The sequence below is a fragment of the Onychostoma macrolepis genome, chromosome 11, assembly GCF_012432095.1.
Source record: "Onychostoma macrolepis isolate SWU-2019 chromosome 11, ASM1243209v1, whole genome shotgun sequence".
Classification (NCBI taxonomy): Eukaryota; Metazoa; Chordata; class Actinopteri; order Cypriniformes; family Cyprinidae; genus Onychostoma; species Onychostoma macrolepis.
This window is the reverse complement of record NC_081165.1, coordinates 1,639,205-1,655,980: the sequence shown is the minus strand read 5'-3', so window position 1 is coordinate 1,655,980 and position 16,776 is coordinate 1,639,205. Positions and strand designations below refer to the sequence as shown.

The 16,776-nt window shown below is 35.4% G+C and overlaps 1 long non-coding RNA gene across 1 annotated transcript; it reads left to right on the top strand.

Annotated features, from left to right (window-relative positions):
* The first annotated feature begins 9,257 nt into the window (after positions 1-9,257).
* Positions 9,258-16,220, top strand: LOC131549697 (uncharacterized). Its single transcript, XR_009273468.1, has 4 exons — positions 9,258-9,320; positions 10,016-10,059; positions 15,210-15,413; positions 15,556-16,220. It is a non-coding gene; the product is annotated as an uncharacterized LOC131549697 (long non-coding RNA).
* Positions 16,221-16,776: the final 556 nt, after the last annotated feature.

The following is a 16,776-nucleotide window of genomic DNA, read 5'->3' as shown; positions in this document are numbered from 1 at the left end:
TTTGTGTCTTATTTAAAGCTTTACACATGTTTTTCTGTTAGCACACTGGCTACCTCCCATTGCTGCCCCCAGGGTACTCACTTTGAGGTGTGTGTGTGTGTGTGTGTGTGTTGGCCTGTGGCTGTGATCTTAACAATCCTGACATATTTGTTTTTGTCTTTGCTTGCATTCCAGAGTCGTTTTGTGTTTGTTGCTGTACATTTATGTACAGGTTGTGAGTGATTCATTGGCTGGGGCCAGTCACAGTGGCTCAGTCATCAGCGTGTGTGACAATAGATGTGTTAATAAATGGTTAAGATCTGGGCTGCTAATGCAATGTTTGCAGGTTTGTTCTCATGAAAAGGTGTAAGAGGAACATTTTATGAAGTTATTACTATTGCTATTGCTTATATAGGGTTATGGATTGGGTGGGGTCAATCTATCTATCTATCTATCTATCTATCTATCTATCTATCTATCTATAGCCTGCAAATAATGAATCATTTGTATGCTAATTGTATGATACTGTTACATTGCAAATTTAATTTAGCAAGTGGCGTTCAGATATTTCCAAAATAAAAACTTGTTTTTATTTCACATTTGATTCCAGTTTGGTGTATAAATGTCTTAAAATGTCTGATATTAACATATAATAATAACAAAAATATAATGTTTATTTATTCATTCTTACACACATTTTCAAAACTTTGCCTCTTTAAAAAAAAAAAAAAAAAAAAAAACACTTTACACACAAAGCCAAGAATTGCAGACACAAAATGCAAAATGCCTCACATCTCTTGCAAAATGAAGCACATACATCTCAAAAGCAAACATTTGCAAATACCTTTAGTATTACCATATTCATTCTTGTTAGATTTTTGTGTGTTACAGAAAATTGTGTGTTGTGTGCAAAAAGTGTTTTATGAAATTGAAAACTGAGTCAAAGGCAGGGAATTAGCGTATGAGTTTTGCAGAAGTGGAGTGTGGAGTGGAGTTTCAGGTTTCAGAAATTGTGTGACTAGTAATGATTTTGTGTGAGCAGCTGAAAAAAAACAAAACAAAAAAAAAACAAACCTGTAATAAATGTATTAATCAATAGCCCATTATTAAATAATGAATCAAGAAAGAGATGTTAAAATTGCACCTGTGCTCTGCATACTGCCCATTGTGACAAATGTAGTAGGTCATCCGAGTCTTTTTTGCATGCAGAAATTTGCATTCACATACTGCATATCATCGAAATAGTATGAGCATTATGCAATTCTGAACAAAGTTTCATGTCTTTCTGTAGATAACTATTTCATTTTTAAACTAATTTTGGGTATGTCTTGTCTGATTAAATAATGAGTCAAGGAGATGTTAAAAGTCACAGCTGGTATTGTTTGTAAAGGTCAAGTTGGCCGCATTGCATTATGGGATACGACGATTCATTGTGATCTTCTGTACACTGCACATTTTGGCAAATGCATTTAAAAGGTCATCCAGGCCTTCCATGAATACAGAAAACATATACCGTGCACAGTATGTATGTAAATATTGCAGAAGCAGTATGAGTGCTATACACGCTGATCCTTTCTCATCTTTCCCAGCATTCTCATGCGTTCTGATCGGGGCCTAAAGACACAAACTTTTGAAAATGGCTTTCACAGTGCAAGTTTTAGAAAATATACTGTTGTAAAGATGCAGATTTGAATAAGCGGTGATGTCATGCATAATGTAGCATTCTTAGTCGTTTTTGTGGATCTTGTGAGAAAGGGGATCGTTTTGATTAGAGAAATAGTGAATTTTTGTGTTTTTACTTAGTAATAAATGGAGATATGTCCGCTTGTATAAGTTACTAACTCCCCCCTTCCTCTAGTATGCATGCACGCACACACACACACACACTGCAGTTAATTCTTTGAGAGGGTCAGGAATTGAGCAATAAAGAGAATTGGTGCTGCATTGTGAGAGATGAGGTCGCTCTCTTGGGGTCTTTCCTAAACGTGTGTGAACAAAGATTAAGCCCCTCACACGCACGCACGCACACACACACACACACACACACACACACACACACACACACACACAACACACAACACACCATAAATTCATTTTCTCACTTGTGACCTTTCCACACAAATCACAAATAAACATCTGACAGAGCATGTTGGCATGTAGACTTATTCTACAACATTTTGGATGTGATGCTTTTAAGTGCAAGTATTATTTATGTATTTGTTGATTTGCTATCTTACCACATATAAATCTGTTCAAATTAACTACAGTTGTGATACGGTGACAGTCAGTTTAATACTTTTGGACATTTAACAGAAACATTTGCAGAAAGATTTTTGCATATTTTACACATCTGCAAGTTTCAGTTTACTGTAACAGTGGCAGGTGTCGGGTGTGAATTAAGATAACAACAATGCACAATAGTAACCATTGTTACTTGTTACTACAGTAAAACCAAAATAAATTAATATGGGATACTCTTCAAATGGTATGTTTTTTTTTGTTTGTTTTTTGTTTTTTGTCTTTATACAAAAATACATTAAAATACAATTATTACAAACAATGACTTCAATACAGCTCTTCTATGATGAGCATGTTTTTGAGCATACAGATATATATATATATACTGCCGCTCAAAAGTTTGGGATCAGTAAGATTTTTTATGTTTTTAAGGGAGTCTCTTCTGCTCAAGGTTGTATTTATTTGATCAAAAATACAGAAAAAAACAGTAATATTGTGAAATCTTATTGCAATTTCTAATATTGGTTTCCTATTTTAATATACTTTAAAATAGAATTTATTTCTGTGACGCAGCGCTGAATTTTCAGTAGAAGATGAGTCTTCAGTGTCACATGATCCTTCAGAAATCATTCTAATATGCTGATTTATTATGAGTGCTGAAACTGTTGTGCTGCTTCATATTGTTTTTTGGAACATGTGATACTTTTTTTTTTTTGATGAATACAAAGTTAAAAAGAACAGCATTTGTTCAAAATAGAAATCTTTTCTAACAATATAAGTCTTTACTGTGACATGTATTCATTTAACACATCGCTTCTGAATAAAAGCATTAATTTCTTTAAAAAAAAGAAGAAAGAAAAAATTACTGACCCCAAAATTTTCAATGGCATTGTATATTGTAACATTTTTTTATATTGAACATCTCTTTTTTTAAACAGGCTAGATGCTGTTCTTTTTAACTTTGTATTCATCAAAGAATCAAAGAAAAAAGTATCACATGTTCCAAAAAACAATATGACGCAGCACAACAGTTTCAACACTCATAAAAAAATCAGCATATTAGAATGATTTCTGAAGGATGTGACACAGAAGACTGGAGTAATGATGCTGAAAATTCAGCGCTGCGTCACAGAAATAAATTATATTTTAAAGTATATTAAAAGAGGAAACCAATGTTAGAAATTGTAATAAGATTTCACAATATTACAGTTTTTTTTTTTTTTCTGTATTTTTGATCAAATAAATACAGCCTTGATGAGCAGAAGAGACTCCCTTAAAAACATTACAAATCTTACTGATCCCAAACTTTTGAGTGGCAGTGTGTGTGTATTTTACTATAATAATCGAAAATAATAATAATAATAATAATAATAATAATTACTATAATAATACATGTTGTATACATTTGAAAACTATTAGATAGAATTTCTAAGATTTTGAAAAAGTAGCAAAAAAAAAAAGAAAGGAAAAAAAACAGGAAATTATATCATAGCAGACAACTTTATATGACATGGCAATTTAGTTCAGGAAGTGAACTAAAAAACAATGATATTTATGAATAAATTCATTCATGATATATGCAAAATATTCTTACCTTGAAAAATATGTTTTAAAAGCTTTTGTTTTGTTTTGTTCAAAATAATAATTAAGATGCGTACAGTCACATCTATTCAAGGTGTAAGTCGTTAAATCTATACTTTTGTTTAAAATGGTGTAAACATTCCAAAGCATATGAAACCAACATGAATATAACACTTCTTCCTTTTATTTGTCTTCGTCAGATTTAATTGTGGTAAATAGTTTAATTAGTTTATTAGTTTTTCCCTTTGTGATAAAACAGCATGGAAAAACACATCACCTTTGAATGTCACATACCAGACAACACACTCGTAAACACACACACACACACACACACACACATTGCTGCTGCAAGGCCTGATGTAAATGAGCTAGATTGGTGAAGGAGGGGTGGGGCCTGAGCGAGACGCACAGAGAAAGAGAGAGAACTAAGACAACAGTATCAGTTCTATTATCACATTAAAAGGGGACTAGAATGAGACACACTCCCGGCCTTGTGTCCACAGGACTGCACCTGCAGGGCCGGGGTCATTGTTAGGGGCCCCCCTCCCTCCTCCTCCTCTCTCTGGAGGGCTGCTGCTCTTTTCTCTTGCACCCTTTCTTTTCGTCATCCCTCACTCTCCTCGTCTTTTCTGCCACTGCGTAAACACAGCTGAGAGAGAGGCGCTCACGTGCCGCCCCGCGGAGCCTTCTGCCAGAGGCCTGCTCCGGCCGTACACACACGCGTGGGGCTGAGATTATGTTTGCACTTCTGAGAGTTTGTGTGAGTCCGTCTCTCTCTCTCGCTCTGTGTGTGTGTGAGTGTTTTTACATCTGAATGTGTGAGTAAATGTTAGCGCGAGTCATTGTCTCAATATCTGTCGGCTTTTTAATGCTGATGAGTTTGCTCAGTGCTGTCTGTTTGTTTGCTCTGGAGGAAAGTGTGGCAGTTTTAACAACGCCGCTCATTGTTGGCTCATTCGTCTTTATGGTGCAGCATAGACACACCTGCCCATCGCTTTTATTTTGGGTTGTGTGTTCTAATGTATCATGTCTGCATGTAAATTGTGTGTGTGTGTGTGTGTCTGTGTTTGTGTGATTGATATATACTGCCAGAAATCTGTTTATCTAGGAAATTAGTTTTCATATCTCATATCTTTTTTTCTTTTGCTTACTGGATGCTTTACAAAAATGATGATGATTGCCATATCCATGCACCATGATATTTGCATGATATACCAAGGTACTTACAATATACAAAATGGTACCATGATAAGTTTTTTAGTGACATTATACTGCTAAGTATATTTTGATCATTGATATTCAAATTCTGACATTTGATGGTGATAAATAAATTCAAATAATAATAATAATATGTATTATTATTATAAATACTAGGCCTACATAATAATTCACAAAGAGTTTTCTCTTACAAAAAAACAAAACAAAAAAGACAATTCATGCACCATGATATTTCAAGGATATGTCCAAAAACAAAACAAAACAAAAAGATAAATTATATACATATATATATATATATATATATATATATATATATATATATATATATATAGTATCATTGCAACTGTTGTTAGTGATAATATAAGTTTAATAACTGGTTAATAGTCAAATTATATATACGTAATCATGGTTGTAGTTGTGTTATTAAATATTAAATATTTGTGTAGATACAATGAACATATATGTAATTAAATATAATTACATTTAAATGAGTTAATCAATTAATAAATAATAAATTAATACAATTATGAATGAAAAATAAAATTTAATTTAATTTAATTAATTTTATTTTATTTTATTTTATTTTATTTTATTTTATTTTATTTTATTTTATTTTATTTTATTTTATTTTATTTTATTTTATTTTATTTTATTTTATTTTTCATTCATAATTGTATTAATTTATTATGTGATATTTAATGATGGCAACTTCTGTTAGTGATATGCTGATATAGTTTGGTCATTGGTTAAATTTATATTCAATTTATATTTATACAGATATTATGGCTTTTGTTGTGTTATTAAATATTAAACACTTGTGTATTTATAATGAAATTGTACATGATTAGATATAGTTACAATTAAAATAATAAATTAATAAATTAATACAATTATAAATGTATTGCTCTCTCCATATAGTATTCATTTTATTGTTGTTGTTGTAGTTGTTATGTAATATTTACAATTATAATAAATATTTAATTTAATTTAATTTAATTTAATTTAATTTAATTTAATTTAATTTAATTTAATTTAATTTAATTTAATTTAATTTAATTTAATTTAATTTAATTTAATTTAATTTAATTTAATTTTCACTTATTTTAAATCATTCAGTGAATTTCCTGTATTTTCTCTCTCTCTCTCTCTCTCTCTCTCTCTTTTTTTTTTTTTTTTTAGTTTTGTGTGTGAATGACTGCCAGTCATTTATTCAGGTAGGTCAGGCCAGGTAGGGCGTGTGTTTTGAGCTTTGATATGATGAATGGCATCCTCTTGCTACCAGTGGCTGGTATTCTAACCATGCGGGGCTTTTACAGCTTTACTGAGCCTTTTATTTATTTTTAAAAAAAGCCCTGCATCAGTCTCCTCAGGTTAAAACAAACACACACGCCCACTCTCCTCACACACACACACACACACACGCGTAAGCGCCTGCTCTCCTCTCTGGCTCCAGTACCCCGTCCAGGGGGCAATAAACTCGTTATCTCCCTCTTTCAGATCCTAATCTGAAGGCTGGCCTGCACATTGCCAGGTGACCCTGGGTGGGGGCTGCCAGGGCTCCTTAAATCCCCCGCTTTCCCCTGCTTGTCAGCACCCCTCTACCTCATTCCACCCCTGAGCCCACCCCCTGCCTGAGGGCCGCCCCAGCGCCCCGCTCCAACCGCAATTAATCCATCTATTGATCACAGAGTGCGACTCAGCAAGCTTCTGAACCTGCACACCAAAGCTCTCCTGTCTCAGATATTGAACTGCTTTTTTTTTCTTTCAGTGATTTTTAAGTGTTTTTGTTGCACTTGGTTTCTCTGTCACCTCTCTCTCTCTCTCTCTCTAAAATAGCTCCTGCAGGCCACTGTGGTCACCATAACGTCACACTTGGGAGCCATTTTGTCTCAGCCCTGTCAAAAGATGGTAAGATGAACCAGTCCAGGCTGTTGGTATCTGTCGTAATGAATGATCTGTCATAATTAATCATAATGAGAATGTATGAGAAAATCCACCTGTAGCAAATCAGGTATGAAATGGTTTCCACATCCTACTAAAATAAAGCTACTGTAAAGTTGTATGTGTATATATATATATATATATATATATTTTTTTTTTTTTTTTGTCTGTTTAAAGATAGCTGTTTTCTACTTTAATATATTTTAAAATATAATTTATTCCTGTGCTGCAAAGCTGAATTTTCAGCGTCATTACTCCAGTATTTGGTGTCACATGGTCCTTCAGAATCATTCTAATACGCTTCTTTACTCAAGAAACATTTATAATTTTTAACATGTTGAAAACATGTCTTTGCTGCATAATATGTTTTGTAGAAATGTTGACATTATAATTTATTACATTTTTTTCACGAATCTCTGATGAATACAAAGTTTAATGAACAGCATTTATTTGAGATCATGTGATGCCAAATACTGGAAAAACTATAGTTTTTTTTTTTTTATTTTTTTTTTATTATTTCATTTCAAATTAATTCTTATATGCAACTGTATGTTCTAAATGAAAAAAAAAAAATTCTTATAACTTTAATTTTAGTATTTGCATTATAATATTATATAAGATTTTTAGCATTTTTATTGAGATCACAATTAGATTAAATTAATACATTATTATTAATTTAACAAATTTATTAATTTAAATACTTTTTGTCATCTTGAGGCACTTTTGGAAATTTGGCGAGAAACCCTAATGGGTCTTGGACCCCTGGTTGAGAACCACTGTTTGTTGTAAACTGTCTATAACAGTATACAGTTAGGTCCATACATATTCGAACACTGACACATTTTTCATAATTTTGGCTCTGTATGCCACCAGAATAGAATTAAAATGAAACAATCAAGATGAAATTGAAGTGCAGACTTTAAGCTTTAATTCAAGGGGTTGAACAAAGATATAACATAAAATGCTTAGGAATTACAATCATTTTTATACACAGTCCCCCCATTTTCAGGGGCTCAAATGTAATTGGACAAATAAATATAATCATACATTTTTGAGGAGAGAGGAGAGACCCCCTCATGATTGTAAAGCACTTTGGGTGTACAGCAATACACAATAAAGCGCTATATAAATGCTTCATTCGTTCATTCATTCATTCATTCATAAATAAAATGTTAATTTTTAATATTTTGTTGAGAATCATTTGCAGGCAGTGACTGCCTTAAGTCTGGAACTCATGGACATCACCAGAGACTGAGTTTCCTCCTTTGTGATGCTTTGCCTGGCCTTTACTGCAGCTGACTTCAGTTGTTGTTTGTTTGTGGGTAGTTTTGTCTTCAGCAAGTGAAATGCATGCTCAATCAGGTTGAGATCAGGAGTTTGACTTGGCCATTGCAGAATAATCCACTTTTTTACCTTCAAAAATTCCTGGGTTGTTTTTGCTGTATGTTTTGAGTCATTGTCCACTTTGTACTATGAAGTGTCGTCCAATCAACTTTGCTGCATTTGGCTGAATCTGGGCAGACAGTATATCCTTACACACTTCAGAATTCATGCGGCTGCTTCTGTCTTCTGTTACGTCATCACTAAAGACCAGTAACCCAGTGCCACTGGAAGACATGCATGCTCATGCCATCACACTGCTCCACCATGTTTCACAGATGGTGTTGTATGCTTTGGATCATGAGCTGTTCCAAGTCTTCTCCATACTTTTTTTCTTCCCATCATTCTGGTGCAGGTTGATCCCAATTTCAGTCATCCAAAGAACGTTTTTCCAGAAGTGGTCTGGCTTTTTTAGACGTTTTTTGGTCTAATGTGGCCTTGTTTGCACCTTGTGTTGTACCCTCTGCATTGGCTCTCGTGAAGTCTTCTCTTGATTGTAGACTTTGACAGTGACACATCTACCTCCTGGAGAGTGTTCGTCTCTTGGCTGGATGTTTTGAAAGAGTTTTTCTTTACCTCAGATTATCCACCACTGTTGTCCTCCGTGGATGTCCAGGCCTTTTAATGTTGCTGAGCTCACCAGTGCGTTCTTTCTCAGAATGTACCAAACTGTTGATTTTGAAGCCTAACAATTGTCTGTTTCACCTGCATGGAGAGCTCCTTTGACCATATGATGTGGGTTCAGAGCAACAGCTTCCAAATGCAAATGGCACACTTGGAATCATGTGGATTCAAATGGACCATTGACACTCTATCTACAATCTCAATTAGGAGTGCCAATGATCCACTTGAGAGATAGGTGGCGGTAATGCATTTATAAGTCTGTAATCCACCATAAAGCAAGAAGAAGAAGAAGAAGAGGCGTCATGCGCCGGCTGTTGAGAACGCGCTCAGGACAGTTCGGACATTGCGGTGAATCAGAGGTAAAAAACCCCCAATATAAATACTGTTCAGTTTCTTGCACAGACTGATCATTTCGTGTCTTTACACATCAATGTATTGTCACGAGCCGCAGGGTTTAATTTGGTTTTGTTTGTGTATGTTTTTTTCACTCTCAAAGCCGTGGAGCCCATTGTCTGCCATTATATGACTGACAGACTGCAACGGTTTGAGTTAAAAATCTTCGTTTGTGTTCTACTGAAGAAACAAAGTCACCTACATCTTGAAATTAAAGCTCAGAGTGTGCACTTTAAGCCCATATTCATTATATAACTGTAACTTGAATATGTTTTGGTCAGCAGCTAAAATAATAAAAATTGTGCCTGTGTCCAAAAATATATGGACCTAACTGTATGTACTGTATAATTTAGGAGTAAAAAAAAAAGTGGTCATTGTGAATGGGCAACATCAGCTAGAAATATAAAGCAGTTGATGAGACATTTATATTACTTATCTCTGTCTTTTAGCAGGGTTGTTCAAGTGTGTAAAGATTTTTTGAGAAATCCATTAGACCGCAGAGTGACTTACCAACCCACATTACATATGATTAATGCTCTGTTTTGCATGTCTTGCATGTCAACAAAATAGCTTTGTGTGAAGCACAGGGGGAAAAGAAAATAATTATGCAAAGAATATCTTCCCAAATTACAATATATGTGCAAATTTTGTTTCCATTTAGCTTGTTCTGGACCCCATCGACAGTCACTGCATGAACAAAAACAGGTGAAACATTTTTCAAACATCATCTTATGTGTTCCATAGAAGAAAGCCAGTCATACAGGTTTGGAACAACCCAAGGATGACAGAATTATCATTTTTGGGCGAACGATCCCTTTAACATCCATTTTGAGTGGTTCAAGCACAAGTGGACTCTTCTAAATACAATTCACACCAAGAACGATAACTATAACTATAAAGTTTTAATGGTGAATTTAATTCTATTAGGGCAAGTAAGTACACAACACAACTATAACCATAACCATAAAGAGGAACATTATTGTTGGAATCACAATCAGAATGATCTGTTTTCCAGCTAATGAATGATAAAAACATTGATAGGCAATCATATTCCATTGCCACGCACAAGAGTTTGCATAACAGGCAGACGACAAATAATAAACAGGACGATCCCATCCGTTGGTGTGGACGATGCTAATGTAGTTATCTTTATAGTTCTCATTCTTGGTGTGAACGGGCCTTAAATGGAGTCCCAAAATGTGTGTGACTTGTTACTTTAGTTCATATGACATTACATCACCAAAATGAGGGTTTAGTGAATGTATCTGTGTCGGCATAAGTACTGTGTGTGTGTGTGTGTGTGTGTGTGTGTACTTGTTTATGCTACATTGTGGGGACCAAATGTCCCCACAAGGATAGAAATACCTGAAATTTTTGACATTGTGATGAGGGGAAAAAAAATAGTAAAAATAGTAAATGATGTTTATCTGAAAGTGTAACAATGCAAACAGGTTTTCTGCAAGGGGTAGGTTTAGGGTTAGGGGATAGTACAAAAGTAATAGAAGTCTATGGAAAGTCCCCACAATTCACAGAAACAAACTGTGTGTTGTGTGTGTGTGTGTGTGTGTGTGTGTGTTTGCACGTGCACATACGCCACTCAATCCAGCATGCCGGGTGCATGAACGGGACAGCCTGAGCTCAGTTAATGCGTCCCACTGCATGAGAGAGCAGCGTGTCACTGGGCCGCTTTGAGCTCCGGGGGCTTTGATCTGACTCTGCGGCCTGAACCGGGGGTGTCGAGCCTGTCGAGGGAATGATGGAGTGATAGGGCTCTCTCTCCTCCTCTCGCTCCTGTCCGTTCAGGCCTGAATGCCCCTCTTCATCCTCTCTAAATGCCACATTATGGGGCACTGAAGAGTGGGATATCCTGCGTTGCGACCTTGGGGGTCGCAGGTCGAGAGGAACAGACGACGAGATGAAAGAGACTCTAATTATGCCGAAACAAAAACTACCTTGTCTCCAAACAACTATTTTTGGTGGGAAACAAGGGAATTCGAGATCAAGACATTTCTCTCCCGGCTGCGTAACACTTATCGCTGTTGGCGTCCTGTCATGGGAGCTTGTGATTGGCTGGGAGCGGCTCCTTATCTGATGGTGATTGGTTGAGGCCCACGGACACAGGAAGTGACAGCGTGGTTCCCACAGTCCCTTCCTGTGAGAACGGGAAACTATGTGGAATTGGGGAGTACTGTACACACACACACCAGCGTGCTGAGAACACAGAATCTGTGTGTTCATGTCTGCGGGTCACGAGCCGTCTGCCCCCAGCTCTGTTTGTTTCTTTGTGGTTGTGTGAGTGTCTGTGTGTTTGTCTGTGTCTCTCTGCATAGGGTGGGTTCATGGGCGTCTGTTTGGGCTGGGCCGGGGCTCTGGGTGGAGTAACGTAGAGAAGGGTGAAGCTCAGTTTGGGATAAGATGAGAGGGCAACAGCTACAGGAAACTTTTAGTTTATATTTATATTTAGTTTATTAGTTTATATTTATATATATATTATATAACAATATTTATATTGTGTAATATTGTTGAAATTTAAAATATTTGTTTTCTATTTTAATATATTTTAAAATGTAATATATTCATGTAATGGTAAAGCCAACATTTCAGCATCATTAGGCTACTCCAGTCTTCAGTGTCACATGATCCTTCAGAAATCAGTCTAATATGCTGATTTGCTGCTTAAATTGTTAATTATTTATTGGTGCTATATTTTTAATAATAGTTAAAGTTATCAATTTTGAAAACAGTTTTTGCTGCTTAACATTTTTGTGGAAACTGTGAACCTTTTTTTCAGGATTATTTGATGAATAGAAAGTTCATTTAACAGCATTTATTGAAATAAAATATTTTGTAACATTATAGACTTTACTGTCACTTTTGATCAATTTATTTCTCTGTTGCTGAATGAAAGTATTAATTGTTATAATGTTATGATCGAAGCTCTGGACATAACTTGTTTTTCTATTACAAACTATAAAATATTTTCTATAAAAATGTTAATGCCCTGGCAGTGGCAAATAGCTTTGGTTATATATTTAATTTGATTACATTATGTTGAGATTTACAAGAAATATTTTAACTGCTACTATGTAAAAGGAATACTGCTGTAAAAAAAGCACCTTATTTGTTTAAAGTGTTTGCAAACCAAATGTTATTGCAATTTTGTGCACAACACATTACTTTTGAATTCACTATTGAATTTTGTGCATAACAATGCGATTAATCGCAGAAAAAAATCATGCGATTAATTGCAATTAAACATTTTAATCATTGCCCAGCACTAATATATATATATATATATATATGTGTGTGTGTGTGTGTATGTAAGATGTGTTTATCTCAGTCTGATCAAGATCAATAACTTGTTTCTTATTTAAATAAAGTGGGTGTTTGTATCAGTTGCCCCTGATCTCACCGGCTGCTCTCACATTGATGGTATTCATTCAGCACAGTCAGCATGTTAGACAGAAGCCTCGCTGTCACTACTGAGTGCTCAAAAAGGGGTAGTGAGGTAGAAAAGAGGTAGTGCAGCCGAAAAGGAAGTACATTTCATCATCTTGGCACTCAACATGGTTTTTCAGTTAGAAGAGCTGGACTGTTTTCCATGAATACAGGCAAATTCTCTGTAGGGTGCCTATCTAGTGGTTCTGTTTTCTCTGGAAATCAGGAGTCCATTTTTAATGGGGGTTGGTGACAGTTTTTGACACACAGTTGTTCATGAATCCCATTGTCAGATGGTGCTCATTTTCTCAGGAGAGAGAGAGAGAGAGAGAGGGATTATCTTAACTATTCTGAGAGGAATGTAGGACCCACTGGTTGAAATTGAATCCTTTGCTAAAGAATATTATGAGATTTATATTTGGGCCATCAAATATAATTGCATTGCAGTACATACATTTATACAACAGTTCTTTCTGGTCCTCAAAACTGATCGGCTGATGAGAGTGTGATATTCAAGTGATATACTAACTCCAACCGTTTCACTGTTTGTATCACTCGGCTTGCAGTGTTTCTTACAGTGAGTGTCATGGCGGACACCAAAATCCACTATAATTTTAAAAATAATATTGTTCTTGTGTCACGGAATGTAGTTTTAAGAGTTTTTAAGGGGATAATATACATGTTTAGACTTCAACTATGCATTTAAAAAAAAAAAATTAAGATAACGTCTATTTGAAAATTTGCTTCAACGTTTTCGAAGATGTGAGCTCCAGGGCATCAGCAGCTGTTCATCGCTCATGAACCCACCGAGAGCAGCCTCACCTCGGCCAGATCTTCAGGAATTTGCTGGTGTCTCTGATGTCTCTATAAAGGTTAAACATGAGCTATAATTCGTTTTGGGTAAATCTAACGGACAGTCTTTCGTTTCATTAATCTATGATTTGTTCCAGAACAAATAGTTTTGGCTGAGGGCAAAATCTCATCACGTTATATTTGATGTAACTTTAATGCTGTTTATCAGAGCACTGCCTTTGTGCTTTTGACTGAATTGCCTAGAAACTTTTATTATGGCTGTTGTATTATTAAATAAATAATATTTTATATAAATAAGCATTTATTATTGGTAAACGTGTGTTTGTGATGGTGATTTTATTTACATTGGCGACAAGAGTGAGTCAGCAGTAAAGACTTATATCAAAAGAGACTGAAACGGTTTTAAACAAGGAAGTTATTTTTATTTTCAACAACACCTTGTAAGACGCAGTCAATAAATGCACTGAGCAATGATGTCGGAAATTACCCTTAACAGATGAAAGGATATTATGACAAAGATATCACATTCAAACTAATGTTTTATTGTGAATGTGAATTTGAGATTGACCTGCAGAATGAATGCTGTATTAGATGCAGGTAATCAAACTCACTGCAGTCCATCTCTCTCTCTCAAAATACTCTACTCCACTTACAGTGAGCTTTTAATACAGTAATACAATAAGCTTTCAATGAAGCAACTCAGCATTCCTTTGTTACTAGTTCTAAAGTGACCTTTTCTAATTAGTAAAGGAGGCTTGGGCTCAGCTGTGAAACTGCCAAACTGACTATGACATGAACTACTGTGACAATATGACACGGTATGTATAAAGTTACTGTGATCTTAAAATATAATATTCTAAGATTAATAGTCAAGAATTGATGACAGTTATGTCTTATGTAACAAATATGATAAATATGATATGATATTCACATATAATGTGCATAAATAATATTTTCAACTAATAATAGTCACAGTATTGACTCGATAAGTAGCTTGCATAATCAAGTAAATAAATTTAAAGCATTTAAAAAAGTTTTAAATAACATACTCAGTGCCTTATACAATTTTTTGTTTGTTCACGGTTTACAGTTTGAACAATTGTTTTTCCCTTCAAGTTATTTTCAAGATCTTGTGCAGATTAACCAATGCTTTAATTTTAGCTGTAAAAACCACACACAATTTAATTTGAACTCAAACCATTTTAATATTATACAAAACACAATCAGTACCTGAACTGTCAGGTTGGTTAGGACAAAAACTCAATTAACATTGAAAACATATCTTATATCATGTGTCACAGCATCTCGTTTTCAGAGTAAACAGCTACTTTTCAGTGTTTGTCATTGTCGAAACATGCTATTTTGTGTCCAGAATGGTGAAGTTACAGTATCTACCAGCAGAGGCTAACTGGCCCATGCTAATCTAGCTAAACCCTCACCCTTTGGTGTAATAATGTCTCCTCTGTTGGTTTGTTTACGTGTCATGTGCTGGTTTCTTTTAGGTAAGGTTTTGGCCCCCAAAGGGCCTTGGCTGGTCCAAACTGGCCCAAAACTGGCCCCGAACTGGCTGATGGATTTAGGTCTAATGTTGCACTCCCCTGTAGGTGATGGATAGAGGTGAAAGGGGGGCAGAGAGAAAGGGAGGAGAGATGAGAGGGACCTGACCACCCAGGCCTGTCTTTACGAGGGTCTACAAGGAATTGGCTGCAGGTCATCTCAGAGGGTTCAACCGTTCAGATTCCTCAGGGAGATTCACGATCAGACCCTGCAGGAATGCGGTCGGGCCACGTGCCAGTGCACTTTTCCAGGTAAACGGGAAGGGGAACTTTTTGTGTGGGTTGGTTTTTGCATTTCTCTGCATCTAAACTATATTATCTAACCTTGTTAAGCAGGCTTTCTCACCAGATTCTGTATTCAAGTTCCTATTGAGCACTACTCATTTCCTTTCAGGTTATGAAAACCCCCCAAACCCACCTGAAAGATGTTTAAACGACTGACAAGAAAAGACAACAAGCAAAGCAGACAGAAATTTAATTCTAGCTCTTTATTACTCATAGAGATTTACGGGTGATTGCTTTTAAGTCTTCTTCGAAGCCGTAAAACTCAAAACGTTTTATGTTGGGAGGTGGACTAGGTGATATACTGGGCAGAAACATCAAACCAAAACAGGAAAAGAAGTCGGAGTCTCTTAAAATTAGGAATTCTGAGATGTGGGATGTCATAGTACAGCTGGGCCCAGGGAAGAGAGGTCATCCCTCTCTCTCTGTTTCTCTCTCGCTCAGTCTCATTATGGTTTTCCCTTCAAATGTATCCTAAAACACAAGATCTATTTTTTTAAAGGGACAGTTCTGTCATCATTTGCTTAAACTTGTATAGCTTCCGTCCTTCTGCAGAACAGATTTTTTTTTTTTCAATGGTGTTTGTCAATACAGTCAAAGTCAATGGGGTCCAAAACAACATTGAAAATATATTTTGTTGTGTTGTGTGTTGGGGAAAGCTACTATGCAACACATTATCACATTATTGCCTTAAAAAAGTAACTAATTGCATTGCTTAGTTACTTTTTATGAAAAGTAATGTGTTGTGTTACTTTTGCATTGCTTTATCTCATCTGGGCTGGGCTTGCTTGTTGTTTCTAACATATATATATATATATATATATATATAAAAATTCCAAATGTAAAAGTGCTTTCACACCAAAAATGACATGACTTAAGGGTGCAGCTCAAACAAAGCTTTCTGCTGTGCTGCCATTCTGGATTGCAGAAGAATAGGACACTGGAGAAGAAAGTTCAACACTCTTACTGCAGCAATGAAACACAAATGCAATGTTTAACTAAAGTTCATTTTGCTCATTCGTATGGTTGAATTGGATCAGTAAAGGTCAGCAGCAAAGAAATTGGTTAATGAAATGGACTTAAATACATAAAGGATATTTGTGTTATTTAACATATTTATGTGGAAGGAAAAAGTCATGACCTTATGGGACTCGAACAACATGAAGATTATGAAACAGTGCGTATTAATAGGTAATTTGTGGGTGAACTAACTGTTTGTACCTTACCTGTGTCTTATCTGAAAGTGACTGAGAATTGCTTTTCAAAAAATAATTATGAAAGAGAGGAAGTTGCCAATGCTGTGGAACTCAGACCCACACTTGCCAATTTCATG